This window comes from Onychostruthus taczanowskii, unplaced genomic scaffold (assembly GCF_017590055.1).
Source record: "Onychostruthus taczanowskii isolate IOZ18803 unplaced genomic scaffold, ASM1759005v1 scaffold50, whole genome shotgun sequence".
NCBI classification, from domain to species: Eukaryota; Metazoa; Chordata; class Aves; order Passeriformes; family Passeridae; genus Onychostruthus; species Onychostruthus taczanowskii.
In genome coordinates, this window is record NW_024502569.1 from 1,427,154 (window position 1) to 1,443,935 (window position 16,782).

At 40.1% G+C, this 16,782-nt stretch overlaps 1 protein-coding gene across 4 annotated transcripts in view; it reads left to right on the plus strand.

Annotated features, from left to right (window-relative positions):
• Nucleotides 1–16,782, plus strand: part of STARD13 (StAR related lipid transfer domain containing 13) — a 286,278-nt gene that overhangs the window by 127,820 nt on the left and 141,676 nt on the right. The window lies entirely within an intron of this gene.

Below are 16,782 nucleotides of genomic sequence, written 5' to 3' on the forward strand. Positions count from 1 at the left end.
ATACACATGCAACTACTCAATGTCATTCTAAGTATCTTTCTCTATTTCTATGCTCCATGGTTCTTTCTGTGACTTTGATTTTTAGTCAACATTTTAAATAAGAGAAAAATACTGAAAATAGAGATGATAAATATTAAAAATAATATATAGTTCATAATTGTACAAAATATAGGTCGTTTCAGAATGAAGATATTATAAATACTTTTCCTAACTCAGTTTGGTTACAGCTTGGACTCCTAAGGAGAGCTGAACACTAAGCAGCTGGTATATGAGCTTGGGTTTGTAACAACTCTAAAAATGTGACAGAAACCTTGCTGTAAAAGGTGATCTAATTCAGATTGATAAATTGCTCTAAAGTTTTGTCTCTGTTGGAATTAGGTGGTGTTAGTTTCCAGCAACTAAGTTCATGGAGACACAGGATTCTCGAGTCATTTTTTTCCGTGACTGAACAATTGCCTGACGAAGGTTGCAGACAAGCAGCCATATTCAGCTCCCTTGCTCCTGAGCAGCCAACTTGTTTTAAACTGGGAGCTTCCAAGAGTCATGGCAGAGACAACTTTGCCATTTAACCTTTACTCCAAAAGCAACAAATGCCTGGAAAATTTTCACTGAATAATAATAATTTAAAAGTATCTTTGTTTTCTGTTTCAATTAGACCTTTCCCTCAGACTTCTCTGATAGCCACAATGCAAGCTATATCCTTGTGTTTTATTTCCTGTGCAAGACATAACTGCAAAAGTTTGAAGGTTAGACAACTTTTAACCAATGTTAAAGTATATAAGCAGCAAAATAAATCTTTAGCTTTTTATTATGCTAACTAAGCATTAAAGCTCTGAGACACACACAAACAAAGAATAATCTATATGGTATGAACCTTTTGTCTTCACAGAAAGGATTTCTAATGGGTAGCAGTTCCAACAGCTTTAGTATTTCCCATTAGAAAACATTTCCATTGCAACAATTCTTTAGGTTCATCTTTTGTTATTTAACTCTTTAGTATCACTTCCTAAGGATTAATGCTTAAGGTTTTGTGCTGCATCAGAGTGGCATGCATCATCTCTCTGATCAGCTCAGCACATAAGATGGATTTTGTGCTGATTCTTTGTTTGCAAGTCAGGCAGGAAAACACAGAGAAAAGCTTCTGGCTGGAACACACTGCAGAGTATTTGGGACAATAAAGCAATCAAACAAAGCAGTCAGCTTCTGGCTTTTGCAACACAGGACCTTTTGTGGGGCTGCAGTCAGGCCATGCCACCGTTTCCTGCTATTGAGCAACCTGCCGCGGTGCAGCCTCTGCTCAGAGGAGATGGCCATGGCTCAAGGACACACAGCATCTGTGTAGCTGTGACTGGCTGTGAGCAGAGGCTCCTCCTTCCACTTCCATGAGCACCATAGAACTGTGGCTCCTGCCAGAATCGAGCACAGGACCTCCATGCATGAGCCTCAACAGCTTGCAGCGGAGTAATGACTGCATTAATTGGAAGGAAGTAATCACTGGATAAGCCTCTCCCTAAATGTAATGGGACCACTAGAGGAGGACAAAGAGCTATGTAGTGTTGATGTCAACTACTAAGAAACAGGAGCCTTTTTAGAAGGCTTCTCAGCTGAAAACCACCCAATCTCTGCCCTTCCTGTTCTCTGTATTAGATTCCACCCAGGCCAGCAAGTTGCTATGACAGAAATGCACATATAGATGCTGGTATTTATTGAGTGCTCAGCACAAGCCTTAAACAAAATAGTAAATTCCACCATGCTATCAAGCCACCACTGAAATGCAGCCAGAGGAAGAGACTGAGGCTGCATATGAATGCAAAAGATATACCAAAGCCATCCCATATATCATTCCATTGCATACAATGGCATCTGTCAGTTGTGATCTTGGCTCTGTGTCTTTATGAAGGCAGAGCAATTGGAAGGGCAAGTTCAAGAAAACAGATGGCCAAAAGGTTGCTTTACAAGTGGGTATAATTAAATGAATCTGAATCTGCTATTCCAGCCTTCATGAAGTGTAGGCTTTTGACATAGAGTTTGGGAAGGTAATGGCTGTAGGTTTTTATTTTATATTTATTTATCTTGGATATATACCTACCCTGGAATATTTCTTGGTTTCCAAAGACACTGTTTTCTATGACTTAACTCTGAGAAGTCAACTGATTCTAGCACAGAATCTTGCAGATATAACCTTTAGAAAATTAGGGATTTTTCTTTGTAGAGTGCAACTCTCTGCCAGTAACTTTTTGGGATTATACTTCGTCTCTTAATGATGCATTTTTAGCTGTAGATAAAATTATTTGTATCTGTAAAGAAAAATAAATAGCCTCTACTTTTCACATATTTCTGAATCAAATAGCTGAGGAAATGGGAGACATATATATATATATATATATATATATATATAATGGGAAATATTATATTTCATAAAATGTATGTAATTCTTTCAGGAAACTCTTAAAAATGCTGCTTACATGGATTACTAATAAGGTCATTTATTATTTTTAAAGTTTTTGAACTGACGTAGTGACTATTGGCCTCAGGCCCAATCCTTGTGAGCACTGTACAGGCAGAACAAAGTCCTTCCCTCACAAACCTTATAGCTTTACATTATCATCGACAGTTTTCATATGAAAAGGTAGCTTAAAACATTTACATTTGTTTCTAATTCAGCATTCAAATAATTTCTCAGGAGCTTATTTTTATGCATGTTGGTCCATGAACTCGTTGGTGTCCAGGTTACAGTCCCCATCCTGCCAGGTGCTCTTTGCTGTGTCATTTATTCATGCTAAATTTGGCTCCAGGAAGGGCATACATTAGCACTGTGGCTGTATGGAGAGCCTCTGTACCTGCTCGTGCATGCCCAAAAACACCTGAGTGGTCAGCACTGGCTCAGCCAGCTGCAGCTCGAGGCTTCTTAGTGCAGAAAAATCAGAGAATTACTATCTGTGGGATGTTGGTGATTCACTTCTGTCAAAGAAAGACAGAAGTGTCTGTGGTACAAAATAGGAGGGAGAGATTCAGAGAATTGTGTCTTCTGTGCCTGCTTCCCAAAGCAGTAAAGAAGTAACATGGAAGGAAAATAATTATAACATCCCCCAACCAATTGGTCTTCTTTCCAGCCTTCCCCAGAAGCAGCTGCCTTACTGTCCATGCCAGGACTCATTGAAAGAAGCCACAAATTTTGACTTCCAGGCTCTTTGAGGCAAAGCAGGTATAAGGCCATAGCACATCACTAGCAGACTACTGATATTGAGATCTGTTTGTTTGATAAACATATAGCACATAAAGTTAGCCCTTATTTTCACACACTTTTCTTGTCTGCTGACCAACACTTGGTCAAACTCTTCAATTTACAGCTCTCTGGACTCTCAGGTAAGATGAGTTCCCAAAGTTAAAATAAACTTCTGTTTTATATTTCTACCTATTTATAAGACAGACAGAATGGATGCAGTACACTCAATGGCTGGATGATGCATTGGAAAACTCAATATATTCAGTAGCATAGTTTAAAGTGCACCTTTTCATTTGTTGCTTTTGTTGCTGTGATCCTCTTCTATGACCCCATATTTCTTGATTTTTTTAAGTATAACAACAACCTTGTAGGGATGATATCCAGAATATTAAGCTACACATAGGTAAGTGAGTGTACACAGAAGTATATGAGAGTGTCTCTAATTTGCTGAGATGTATATATGATACATTGATATAAGAATAGTGTACTGTGCTTCCTTAGGGCTTGATAAACCCTGTGTCTTGTGAGGGCTCAGAAGGAAATAAATTTACTCTGCAAGTGTTCATTTGAAACAGCTACACTTTATTCTTAAACGACACAATTTGGATGGGAAGAGAAAAGTTCTTTCCAGTGGTTTTGTTCCCTTGGGTTTGATCCTTCATTTAGCAGAGTCTGGCACACTGTCCTTGGCGATGTCCATGGTGGCTAAGTGGAGTGATGGAGTACTGGAGTTCTGGGCTGCAGGGCTGTCAGACATGAATTGCTGTCCTTTGGAAATGGCAGAGCCTCCTCCCTTTACAGCACTAGGCTTATGTCATCAGTATTCTTTTAGATGTCACAGAGAAGCTGCTCCTGGGTTTTGGCAGGAAGCACTCCCCACACCCACTTCAGACTCCTTCTCTTTGCCTCCTCTCCTGTGAGCAAAAGCTCTGTCAAGAAAGCACCTTTATTTGGGCCAGGAACAGAGGCAGCCAATACTCAGCTAGTTATTTTGATTGCCTGGCTGGTAGGGGTTGGGGGAACAGATAATGTCAAGATTTCCTCTGCATTCCAGATCTGTTTTCCTCCTACAGTTAGCAGGCGGCGAGTGTGACTTTTCCCACTCAGCTTTTCCCACAGTCAGTACGACTTATCTGACAACGGAGTTAGTGTCAACTGTCCAAAACTAACTAGGAGATATCTTCCTTTCACCACTCGTCTGCTGTTATTGCTTATCAATGTCACTCTCCAGCTTAAATGACTGGTTAATTTACAGACATACTGAGACAAATTCACTTCTGTTGCAGCTTCAATGAGCTCAGTGGAGTTGCACTGAGTTTGGCTTAGATGTCTGAAAAGCACAAGTGGTAGGAACGTGATACTAACAGAAACAAGAACATTGCAACAGCCAAAACAAAAAGGAAGCCCTGAGCTTTGGCAGGATGCCCATTTCAGATTTCGGAGTGTGATCCAACAAGGTGTTCATGTTTTACAGCTGGTGCTGCAAGAGAAAAGTTGTTATTCCACAGCAAAACAATTCCTACATCTCCACATCAAACCACAGTCAATGTTAAAAAGCAACAAAGGAAGAAACAAGTTACAGGCTTTCAGAACACAAATTCTATTGAGAATGATGACGAATTTGCTTTTAGATCTATTAGAGACTTTGAAAAGACTAGAGTGAAACTGAAGCATACTCAACCTGAGATTTTCAAATGAGTCTAAAAGGGTTGAATACTGAAATATTACTAGAATTCCACTGAAACAGGAAATGTGAGATCAAACTGATACCTCCAGTCCAAGATGGCTTTCTAAGAACCTCTTCTGTAACTGGGAGTAGTGATGCATTTTCAAATTCTAACATCTTTTTCAGCTAGATCAAGTCCTGCTCCATAAACCTACTGTACCACCTCTTCTAGGCAGCTGGTTTGGGATGGAATGAAATGTCCTCTCAAGGACATGTGTTTCCAACCCCCTTCCAACCTCCCTCAATTCTCTTTTAACAGTGGGTGTCCAAAGGAAGGAAATTCAAGGAAGGGAAATCTCTTGCTCTTGAAATTTTATTAACATTTCTGTTTCACAGGTGAAGTTAAAATGAATGAAGTGCAAACCCAAGCATTCTAAAGTTAACTTGGTTAATTTTGTTAACCAGGACTAGTAGTGCAAACAGAGATCATTCCATGCAGAGCACTTTGTTCATTGCTCTGCTCACTTCTCTACACTATGCCCAAATCCCACCTACTGTTTTTTTTCTGTGATAGTCTTCTGGACTCCCCTGTATCTGTTCCCTTTCTCTACATTTCCTTCTTTGAAAAATCAAGGTTTTGTTTTCCTCCTTACTACTATTTAGTTTCTTCTTACAGTCACAGCCATTTTAGTGTCTGATTACTCTCCTGCTCATGATGCCTTAAAGTGGCCTTCCTTCCTTCCTTCCTTCCTTCCTTCCTTCCTTCCTTCCTTCCTTCCTTCCTTCCTTCCTTCCTTCCTTCCTTCCTTCCCTTTCTTCCTTCCTTCTCTTTCTTCCTTCTGCCTTTTCTGTTGCCTCTATTCCATACCTCTGTGTTGTCCAGAGCATCTTACTCCTCCGTGGTTCTCAGTGAAATGGGAAAATGCCTCTGCAAGATCTCTAAACCCATGCATTATACTTCTCCACCCTTGCAATCAAAACAAGTTCTTGTTTTTCTTTCTGCTGGTTAATGGACATGCCATGGTCTATCATTGCATCACTCGTGGGTTATGTCTTCTTGACTGGCTGGGGATTAGCCACCTTTCTGGGTAATAACAAGCAAGGTTAAAAAACTGAGCACTAAACGCCGAAATTCCAGATTTCTGTTTATAATCCCAGATGACAATTTGTAACCACTTCTGAAAATTGGAAAGGGACTTAAACTCTAAGACTTAGGGGCACAGTTTATAAAACCATGAAATTTTTGCGCCCTGACAGAGTATTTCCTTAATGCCCTTTCCTTAACAGAGTTAATGGTTGGATGTGAGTAAATCCTGGAATCTTTTTTGAAAATAAGAGACAAAGAAATTTCCACTGTCAGAAATGGAGCTAAACGTGGAAGTGCTGGAATGCATTCATCAGGTTCAGCTGTCCAAGGGAGATAAATGATACCCATTTTTAAAGTTGAAAAAAGTCATTGTGGGCAACAAAAATAATTACTGCTTCCCACATTAATTATCATATGTTTCTGAAAACAACAAAGCAATCTATAACATTCCCAAATGAGAATACAGATGTAGGATCCAGTATGGGTTTGTAAAAAGAAAAAAGAAACTGCTTTTGCACAGAAAAACAGGAAGAGATAAAACTTATCTTGGCTTTCCAAACTAATATTCCAGAGATATTCAAAACAGAGATGAAAAAATGTGAGAAATCAGTGTGGGAAGGAAATTTTGGTCATAGAACATAAACTTCATAAAAGATCCAAAGACACATAAATTGAACTTGTCAGTTTTCAGAATAAAGAGAGGCTAATAATAGGTTGCCCAAAGGATTTTACCAGGGCAAGTATCATTTAAAGCTTCATTATCTTGACAAGTGAGTGAACAGATGGCAAAATCTGTGGCAAATTCAAGATTTCCTAGAGTCCTGAGAATTAGAAAGATTTCTGAAAACCAAATTCAAATCACCAAAACAAGGTGATTTGACAACCTCAGTGAAGATGGTATTTCAATTTACCTAAGTGTGAGGTAATGTTCAGGAATGATTTGAAGTGTTCACTGATACTGCATACTTAACAAAGTGTTACCAACTCAGAAAAATATCTAGGCAGCATTATGAACAGCTTAATTAAAACTGCTCAGTGAAAACAGCTGTTCAATTTGCAGCACTAGTTGTGAGAGCAAATAAAACATTGATTTATACAACTACCAAAACCAGCATTGATATTATTATAATGCAATCATGTAAATTCAGGGAACTATATTACAGTGATGCCCAGCATCATCAACATTACAAAAACGTCTACAAAAAGGAACATTCAGAGAAGTCAGCAAAGGATGGTAAGCAGGGAAGATAGAATCATTTTACTTGCCCCAAGAAGAAATGTGGCATTAAATTCCTATTCACCTTTAAGTCATGGGGATATCCAATGTATGCAAGATACAGAAGCAGCAGCACACTCTCTGTGCTGGAACTTTTTTCCCCAACTAATGAGGATCATGAAACTAGCAAGAAGTGGAGGGCTTTATATTCATGTATTCTTAAGAAACATGGTGAGAGACCGGTTCTAGATTAAATTTTCCAGTGAAGGATATGGCAATTTTTGCAATTACTTCATCAAATGAATAACTTCACCATTAATGTGAGACCGTCACGAGTGTTTGGTCTAAATTGCGGTGTTGGTTTGTTGGGGTTTTTTTAAGAATGATTAGAGTACTTCTTTTAGGAATGGAGGCTGTCCCTGATGATTATTGAAAAGACCCTAAGTTTCATCAATTCTGCATTAAAAGGGTAATTTATACTTGTGCAAAGCAAAGTAAGAGCCTATTGCTACTTCCTAGTGGTACATACAAACTATTTTGCATTTATCTTGCCCAGCTATAAAAGATAAGCTATAGGACAGGAAAGAGGTGGATAACCCCAAATCTACTTAAGTCCTAAAGAAGGATAATGTTTCCCAGATGAAACAGTTTTCTTTATTATTTTACTGGCAGTAGTGAAATACTTTAAATCATTTTAAAACTATTTAGCAACATTTCAGAATAGAAATAGGGAATAACCTCCAGTATGAGTCAGAACTAGACTGGTTTTTGGTTTCCATATTTACTTCTGACGCCTTTTTTTGCCTTTGTCATTGACAGTCACATATTTTTAAGGCCTGAACTCTGAAAGTATGTATCTGATAAATTTGATCAAACCAAGGATTACTTAATATAACTGTTCTCTGTCAGGTAAATTAACTGATCTTCTATCTCAAAAACTATCACAGTGGTAAGATCCTGCTGAGTTATAATCCCTTTAGCACCTATTCTGCTAGCAATTTGCATGGGGTTTTGTAATGTAAATGAGTCAAAAATATTCCCTGAAATGTAGAACAATCTCAAGTAATTACTGTTGAACAGATTTTTGTCAGCCCAAAATGACAAGAAGGTGTTGGAATGAATCTGCATGACAGTAGCATAAGTAAACAAGATGAGCAACAGCTGTAGCTGAAGCACTGTAAAGGTGTTCCGACATCATCTGTAGGAACTGATTTCACTAGAAGTCATTGCAATACTGAAAAAATGAACTTTGGAACCAGCAATACATACAAGCAAAGTAACAACCTTTTCTTGCCTCCTGGAACAGTCCTGAATGCATATCTCCTGCATTTGCACAGCATTTAAATAAAGTCAAGGAGAAATGTCTTGGTGGAGTCTTAAAAAGAGTCTGTTAATAAGAGGGGCATCAGGCCAGCTGAATACAGTGTTTCAGGGGGAGATGAAGCCTGCTCTGTTCTTTCTGGAATCAACTTTTCAAGTAATTATAAATATAAAAGATGGTGCTTTCTGGCAGGCAAGGGGTGGCACACTCAGTAGAGAGCTGTGGCTGTGATCTCTGTCATCATTCTGGTCACATCAGTCTACACAGCAGCAGGTGATGGGGAAACACCTCCTCAAGCTCTCTCCACCTTTGGTACACTTGGCCAACTGCAGAGCACTTCCTGCTACTGCCTTTCTTGGGAATTAAGTTGCTTTACAATGTACCATTTTCAATCCAAAAGAGAAAAGTATATTTTCAAGCTTTCTCCCATGGTCTTTAATGTTATTATTTATATATTAGTAATTTAATGTCAATATTAAAATTCAGTTATGTGAAAAGCATGTGAGTGCATAGTTAAGATTTTTTGCCTCTTGCATGCAGAAATTGGAGCCTATTTGGAAGACGACAAAAAGTTTTGCTTTAATTTCTCACAGGTGAGTTCTTTTACAAAGAATCTTCAGCACCACATCACTGCTCCTATAATGTCTGCTGCCTACTATGCAGTGGCACCTTATGGCTTACCTCTCTGAGCATATGCAGTATAGTCCACATAAAAATATAACACAGTTTTGTTTCCAACCTAATGAATCTTGAATAAAACTATGCCATTATGCAAACCCCCTTATATGCAGTAGGCAGGAAGAGTACAAGGAAAAAAAAATAAGGTGAAGGACCTAGAAATTTGTTGTCACAAGTACTTTTTAGACTTGCAATTCATAGCTATGCTTTCGCCTGCCTGATTATATGAAGCCATTACTGAAGCACTATTGGACATCATTTGGTAACTTTTTTCCCCAAAGCTTTCTGTAATGGTTTCATGGGCAGTACTACAGACCTCTTTGTTTTTCAACCAAAGGAAGTAAAACCCTCAGAAACTCAAAGTAAACCTTTCTCTGCATAGCTCTAAAAACTGAAACTGCAGTTGTTACTGCTGACTTGTTAATATAACACAGACATGGACATTTCCTGGTTACTGTAAACACTGAAATGCTTTTGGAGTTAATGGAATACAGGTGCTGCCTGACACTACCAAAATGTTCTCACAGAAACAAGGACATTTTCGGACAGAAAGAGCTGCAGATCCACCTAGTCCAGCCCCTTCTTCACAGCATGAATATCCTGCTTCTCAGTGGGAATACCCAGATATGTTAAATGTCATGAAACAGGCATTCTTCATAAGCTTAAGCTCCTTTATACTCCCAGGAATGGCTGTACCACTCAGCCTGCTGGAACAGAGTTCTGTAATGCCAGAGCTGGGTGATGGAGTGGGCTTAGGCAGGCTCTGAGGCGGCTGGGAAACCTTCCCAATGGAGCTGTGGGAAATGATGCTTACAATCGAATCGTCACCAGCCTTCACTTCAAATGAGACTCAGACAATGCTGTGGACAGACAATTAGCCCTTCTTTGTTGTGGAATCAAGAAGAAATTTAAAATCAGCTTTAGTGATTCAAGATCCTGTAGAACAGTTTAGGTTAACAGGGATTGGCTTGGGCCCCAGCCAAATTTTGATTCTGGCCATTATAATCTTCCTACCTGAAATTCTATCCCCTATTGCAACTGGCCACAACACTCTTTATTCACTGGCCAAAAACACGAGTGCCATTGCTTTTTAATTCTACCAAATGTAGATATTTAAAATCTGCTGAATAAATTTAAATAGTAGGTGTGTGGCCAGTGATGAAGGTTGCAGTATACTGATACTTGGCAATATGCTGCCATCGGTCAGTAACCTGATTACTCAAAAGGTGTGTGTGCAGAGAAGTATTTGTGTATCTGAAAAAAAGTTCTTGCTATCACAAGTAAATTCATTTGGGGAACAATTTGCTTGCATTGTTGTTAGAATCTGCTGTCAAGATTGATCATGTTTTCCTGTGTAATCCAGGAGAGTTATAAAAAAAAAAAAAAAGAGAAAAAGCTCCCAGGTCTCTGAACCAATATCCTGCTATGGTGTGTGCTAAATTGCCATTGACTGCAAGGCAAAGCTTTTTTACACAAATGTTCCAATTATATCTACTGTGATGGTAATAGCAGTTGGAAGTTTAGGAAAAAAAATTAAAAATCGTGGCTTAGACAAGATCCCAATACAATATTAAGGAAATGAGCACTTTGAGAGCAAAGAAAGATGTAGTTTTAAACAATATATTTTTGTCAGGTGACTGAAGAGGAGGGGGAAAATCAGACACTAGGTAGCTGAAATGAGAAGAACAGGGCCAATATTCTGTGCTGAGACATTTTGTGTTTCAACATAGCTGCTCACTTATTCAAGGGCATTAATCACTTCAAAATTTCAAGCTCAGCTCCAGTAAAAAACCAATACATCTACACATATAAAATGTAGTCCACTTTCCCAGTTGCTTAATCATTGAAGCATTGGCTATTTCTACAGAGACCGGCTTTGCTCAGCACAAGACTTCATATCTTCAATGTAATATATTTTAAAGATGTTCACAGAGCATCTTACGAAAGGAAGTGAAAGTTTATTGGCACTTGGTTTGTTTTGTCCGTTCTTCTCATCTGTTATCTGAGAAATGTGCAAGGGCTCTTGTGGCTGCAATTCTTCAGAATTTCAGCTGAAGCATCAGCTTTGTTGTCTGCTGTTCCATTGAAGTGCCCTGTTTACTCAGAGGGCAGTCCCTCCAATCTTCATTTGTACCACAGCTGCCTCCCTGTCCCCTTCTTCACCGTTCTCATATAACAGAGCAACCTCCTGCCTGTCACACAGGATCTTTGCCTGGAGTTTATATTGTCCTATGACAATTTAGGCTGTATTAGTACAAGAGACTGTAGAGGTAGAGGGGTTTTTAAAAAATAACCTGCAAGAGCTAGATGTAAGCAGAATGCAAGATGGAGAGAAAAGTGTACATTAAAGCTGGCCAGAATGTGAAAACCCTGCTGTGCTAAACCCAAAAACCCCAGTTATTTTCCAGAAAAATATATGATTTCTCTAATTTTTATTCTTTAAGAAACAATGGGTTTTGTCAAAAGGAGGTTTCCAGGTGAAAATTTTTGATTGCTATAGAAAAAAATTTTCATTCACATTTACCATTTCATTTTTGTTACCATCTACTCTGCCTTGATAGACACAATCTGGTCTACTGCATTGCATCCCAAATGCAACCCTGGCAGTTCTCTGCTATCACTGCTCATTGCAGCTCATCCTGCCTTTATGGTGCATCAAGTAGAGGCTGCTTGACTGAAGTCTAAAGGCTCTTCCCTTGCCTCGCCTATCTGTTCAATATTAAAAGCTTTCTTCGCACAGCCTGTTTGTGTACAGGATCCCAGCTTTTGCTGACTACTCGTTATGTTTTCAAATACACATTTTTGTGCTTTTGTGCATTTTATTAAAAATGCCTCTCGTTCTTGAAAGTTGGTCCTTTGAATATACAAAGATAACACATTAACCTCCTTGGAGACTCTCTTGCTGACTCACTTTGCCTCACTGCTTCCAGACACTAATTCTGGTGTGCCAGAAGCACGCCAGCAGTTACTACTCTGGCCACTACTGTTCTATTGCTCTCTCATACGCTACCCTTCCTACCCCAATCAGGTCTTCTCTCCATCAGTGTCCTGTTCTATATTTTGTTTGCAATCTCCTGAGGGCAAAGATTGTACTTCAGCTCCACTCCGTTTTTGGTTCCAAGCAGTTTGAGGACACAGTTTGTTATTAATAATAACAATAAAGTACCATCCTTTGTATGAATACAATTAAAGCTTAATTTCCCCCCATGCCCTCCATGCCTGTTCTAGCAAGAAGGAGGAGCACAGTCAAACAGCAGACACTTTGTTACTGTACTGTATCTGAGCATACTTAGAGTCTTTTCACAGTGAATACTGCAAGAAGTTCCATTTATTTCAGCATTAATCACTGTGAACAAAAGTGAAAGAATTTGGCCCCCACTAATGAAAGCCAGCAGTGCTCTGCTGTTGGCAAAGTGCAGAGCAATTCTTTCCCAGAGCTTCAGAAAGCTAAAATGAAGTAGGATGAACATATAGGTGCCAATCTCTTGATAAACCAGAAAAGAGTGAAACCAATTTATAACTTATTCTTGTTAAAGCTACCTTAAAATGATGATAAATTGTATATGTAAATAAAAACCAAGGAAAGAGTGCCAGGGCACAAGCTAGAACATTTTGTCCTCATTCACAGTGATTCTTATTTTTCTCTATCCAAAATATTTGTTTGTTTACTTAGATGTCAAAGAGGACACCTACTCATATGCCCTTGGTGCTTTTCACATAACTTCAACCACAGAATTAGTACAAAATTCACTGGAGTCTGCTGTTAGGAAAACAAGCAATGGAAAACCTCAGATCTTTTCTTCCTTTCTAGTGGTAACCCAGACTTACAACATCCCACTCAGACCATTTAAGCTGTGATAGAAAACAAATTCCAGAGCTCTAGGACCCCTAAAGAGATAAAGACCACTGCCAAAGTTATAAATATTACTTGATGTGTTTATATCTAGGCTGTCTGAGCTACTATTTGAAGCTACAAAATCACAGCAAACACCATTTTGGGTATAGCAAATTTCAAGAAGCTCCATTACAGTCAGTTCCTGAAGAATTAAATTAATTATAAAATTTGGCATTGCACTTATTAGCATCAGACTGCATCATTGATCTTGTAGATCCTGTTATTTCCTCTTTTGCTTTAGTATTACTTTCTAAGGGATACTAGGGTAAGGAGCCAGTGTCCTCTAAACAGCACATAGTAACCAAGGATGCACACTTCCCACATTTTCCTCCACATGACATATCTTGTTTTGTTCTTCTGCAAGTAGGAAAATATTGTGAGGTGATTAACAAAAAAATCCTGACTCATGATAATTAAAGACAAGAGGATGGAAAGGAAAGATGTACTTTTATAATAGTCTTTCAGTAGTTCAAAAATGGCAAAGCAATATGCAGTCATGTTTCTCTTTCCTTAGGTCTGATTCTCTTCTTACCAGGTGCATTGGAGTTTGTGCAGTTACTTTACTAGGACTACATCAAGCTGCATAATGGCATCTGTAACCAATTAAAAACACACTGCTAATTAGAGGCCAGAATACTACGCAGTGTCAATTAATTTGGCATTTAATTACCAAGTGGTGATTGGAAGGAACTATAAATTGCTAAATATATAATTAGTGTATCAGACTTCTGTGCCACAATGGCATCAGAGCAAGGGTGTAACTAGTTTAGACTTTTCCCCAACATTTTACATGCCTGCAAGGTTTAAAGACAGTACTTTTATTCCTGCCAATATTCTGTGATCAGTGAGCAAAGACAAATATAATAGTTCAGCTTATTTTAAGTAAGCTGGGAACTTCCTCCTTTCTCTTCATCATATACAATTGTAATTTCATTGCAATTACTCTGAAATGAACCATTTTGCAAGACTAGTATCAAGCAGGAAAACTGAAAATTCTGTGGAAAATGTGGTTTCCTTTTCTTTCCCCCAGAAGTGTTAGCCATCTTGTGCTGGATGTCAGAATTTTTCACGCAGGAAAGATGAGTACTTATACACTTAACCAACATATGCAAAATGTGTGAGAGACCAAAATTTTACCATCTTGTCAGGTTTTCTAACATTCTAAAAGGAAATGAAGGATGTTTGACCTATGAATGATTCCTAGCACGTACCCTCCTTCAAGCAAATTCTGCAGAATATTGTAACTGCTACTATGAGGTGTAATACATCAAAAATACTCGTGATGGTAATTAGACTTCTGAACAGCTGACTATGATTAAAAGCATAAAATAGGAATAGGCCAGTTGCTGCATGAGATGTGTTCTCATTACTCAATAGCACTGTTTTCTTTGGGGAGAAAACTACGATATCTGATCTTGCCTCTGGATTTAGTTTTCCACAATAAAGTACCTGAAATTAGTAAGATTTTTGTCAGTGCCTGCCACAGAGTTTGGTCTAGGCTTGCCAGTTCAGTTCTGGTGCTGATTATGAAATACAGCCATATCACTGCAGTTTATCTCAGTAACTCGTGGTGAGATAACATGGGATTAGCAATTGCTACTATCTAGTCACCAATTAGCTGCTTTCAGTAAACCTGGAAGTATAGGGATATTTTTGATAAAGCAAGATCTTCAAAAATGCTACAGAAGGGAAGATAATAACTTTTGTTCTAGTGCTACATTCTGGCCATTGCAGACAGCTGCTGAAGAAAGGGATATCTATCTTCCAGACAGGCAGGGCACTCCAAGTTGGTGCATCCAAGTGTGGCTGCCAGAAGAGCACTGCTGAAGGTTGCAGTACTGGCTGACGTGGGCTGGTGTTTGTGGGTGGTGACACAGCAGTATGATACAAAACCTTCAAAACTGAGTTTATTATTTCACCTCTAGACTGTGTGTCCCGGCTCATCTTTATAGAGCAGCTGAGTACAATATCAGGCATTAATTTCTCATCTCTGCCTGGTTCCTAACTGATAAAAGCCTGTGGCAGTAAACAGGCATAGTAGGTCTTTTGCACTGTTAATGGCTGTGTTGGTGAGAGATTAAATAAAGAGAGGCAGAGGTCAGAGGCAGATTTACTGGGCAGAGGAGCTGATTGTAGAAGCCATAATCCTCTCTTCTCCCATTAACATCAGCAGGTGTTTGCTCTGGGTCATGGGATGTGGGAGTATTTACATAATTATGCTGTCTTCCTTCCAGATCTTGAATGCATCCATCCCTGGAAGGCATCCCTTTTCTCAAAAGTGTTTGTCCAGTCATTTGGAGGACACTGGAATTGCAGGCAGAGGAGTGACATACAACATCTGTACAAGTTCTGGACAAGCACATTGTCTCCACTATATCAGCTAAAGTAGAGTAGTTTAAGATGAATCTTTTTAGATGAACCTTTTAAGAACAGGGACAAAGGAAAACAAATTCACACCACAAAGTAAGCAGAAGACATTATTAAAACAGTGGTATCGTGGAATACAACTGTCTGATTGCTTTTAGCTTCTGACATTGCAGTTACAATTTAAATCTAAGCAAGATGGGGATATTGATAATGTTTAACGTGACTGCTTTACCTGGCATGCAGTTTTTTCAGAGTAGGGCACTCACTTGCAGGAACATCAGCCTCTGCTTTGCACATCACAAATCCTCTGCCAAAAGAGCAAGCAGTAAGTAATTGATTGTGACTAAATGGAATGAAGGGGCCATTGTCCTTCTTGGCTATCAGACTCTCTGCTGGAGGAACATCCAGGATAGGGAAGGGGACACTGTTAAAACAATATTTCCCAGAAGAAGCAGAGACACAAAATGGCTTTCCTAAATGGGATAAGGGCCCTGCTATTACTTTCTGGCTAGCCTGTGGATGAAGAAATCAGGATTCATTTTAGTCTGTAAAGTGTGCAAAAAGTGTCTGCCAGGGTTTAATTTTGAAACCTTTTCAAAAGCACAAGAGCCTGTAAGAGAAGAAGTCAGGCAAGGGGAAGGAGGTGGAGAGTGAGTGGGTAGAATGCAGAGAAATTAGGAAAGAAACGGGAGAGGCTGTGTTGCGAGGACTATGGCTTGATCTTTGGTGGAGAGCTGGTGAACCAAGGCCTCTGAGAAAAAAAAAAAAAAAAGAAAAAAAAAAACCTAATTTTCTTTCCGCACAAGTTGAAGCATGGGCGAATCATACAGCCTCCCGGGAAAAAGGCAGCCCGCTGCCAGCCAGGTTTTCTGTCACCTCGTGGCAGGTGACCTCTCCCCGGAGCAGCGGACGCCGGCCGTTCGCGGCGCTGGGGCGGCAAGGCTGGGTGGCGGCGGGCAGCTCCCGGTCGCTGTCCAGGGAGCGCAGAGGCGGCAGCGGGAGCTGACAGCAGGGCAGCCGCGGGGGCTTAGCCGGACAGTTCCCCAGTGAGACCCACGGGCACAAGCGGGGTCAAGGAATTCAGGCGCGTTGCCGCGGGACGTGCGGGGTCCCGGTCCGTCGGTGGTGCCCGAGCCCGAGGGGCGCGGGGTCCCGGAGCCGGGCCGGAGCCCGGGGCACCTTCCCCGCCTCGCGGGGGCCGCAGCGCGGGGGAGGAAAGGAGGGCGGAGAGCGGCGGGCGCGGGACGGGGCGCTGAGGGAGAGAGGGAGGGAGGCTGGCGGCGGGAGCGCTGCCCCAGGGCCGGGGCGGGCGGCGCTCAGGTGAAG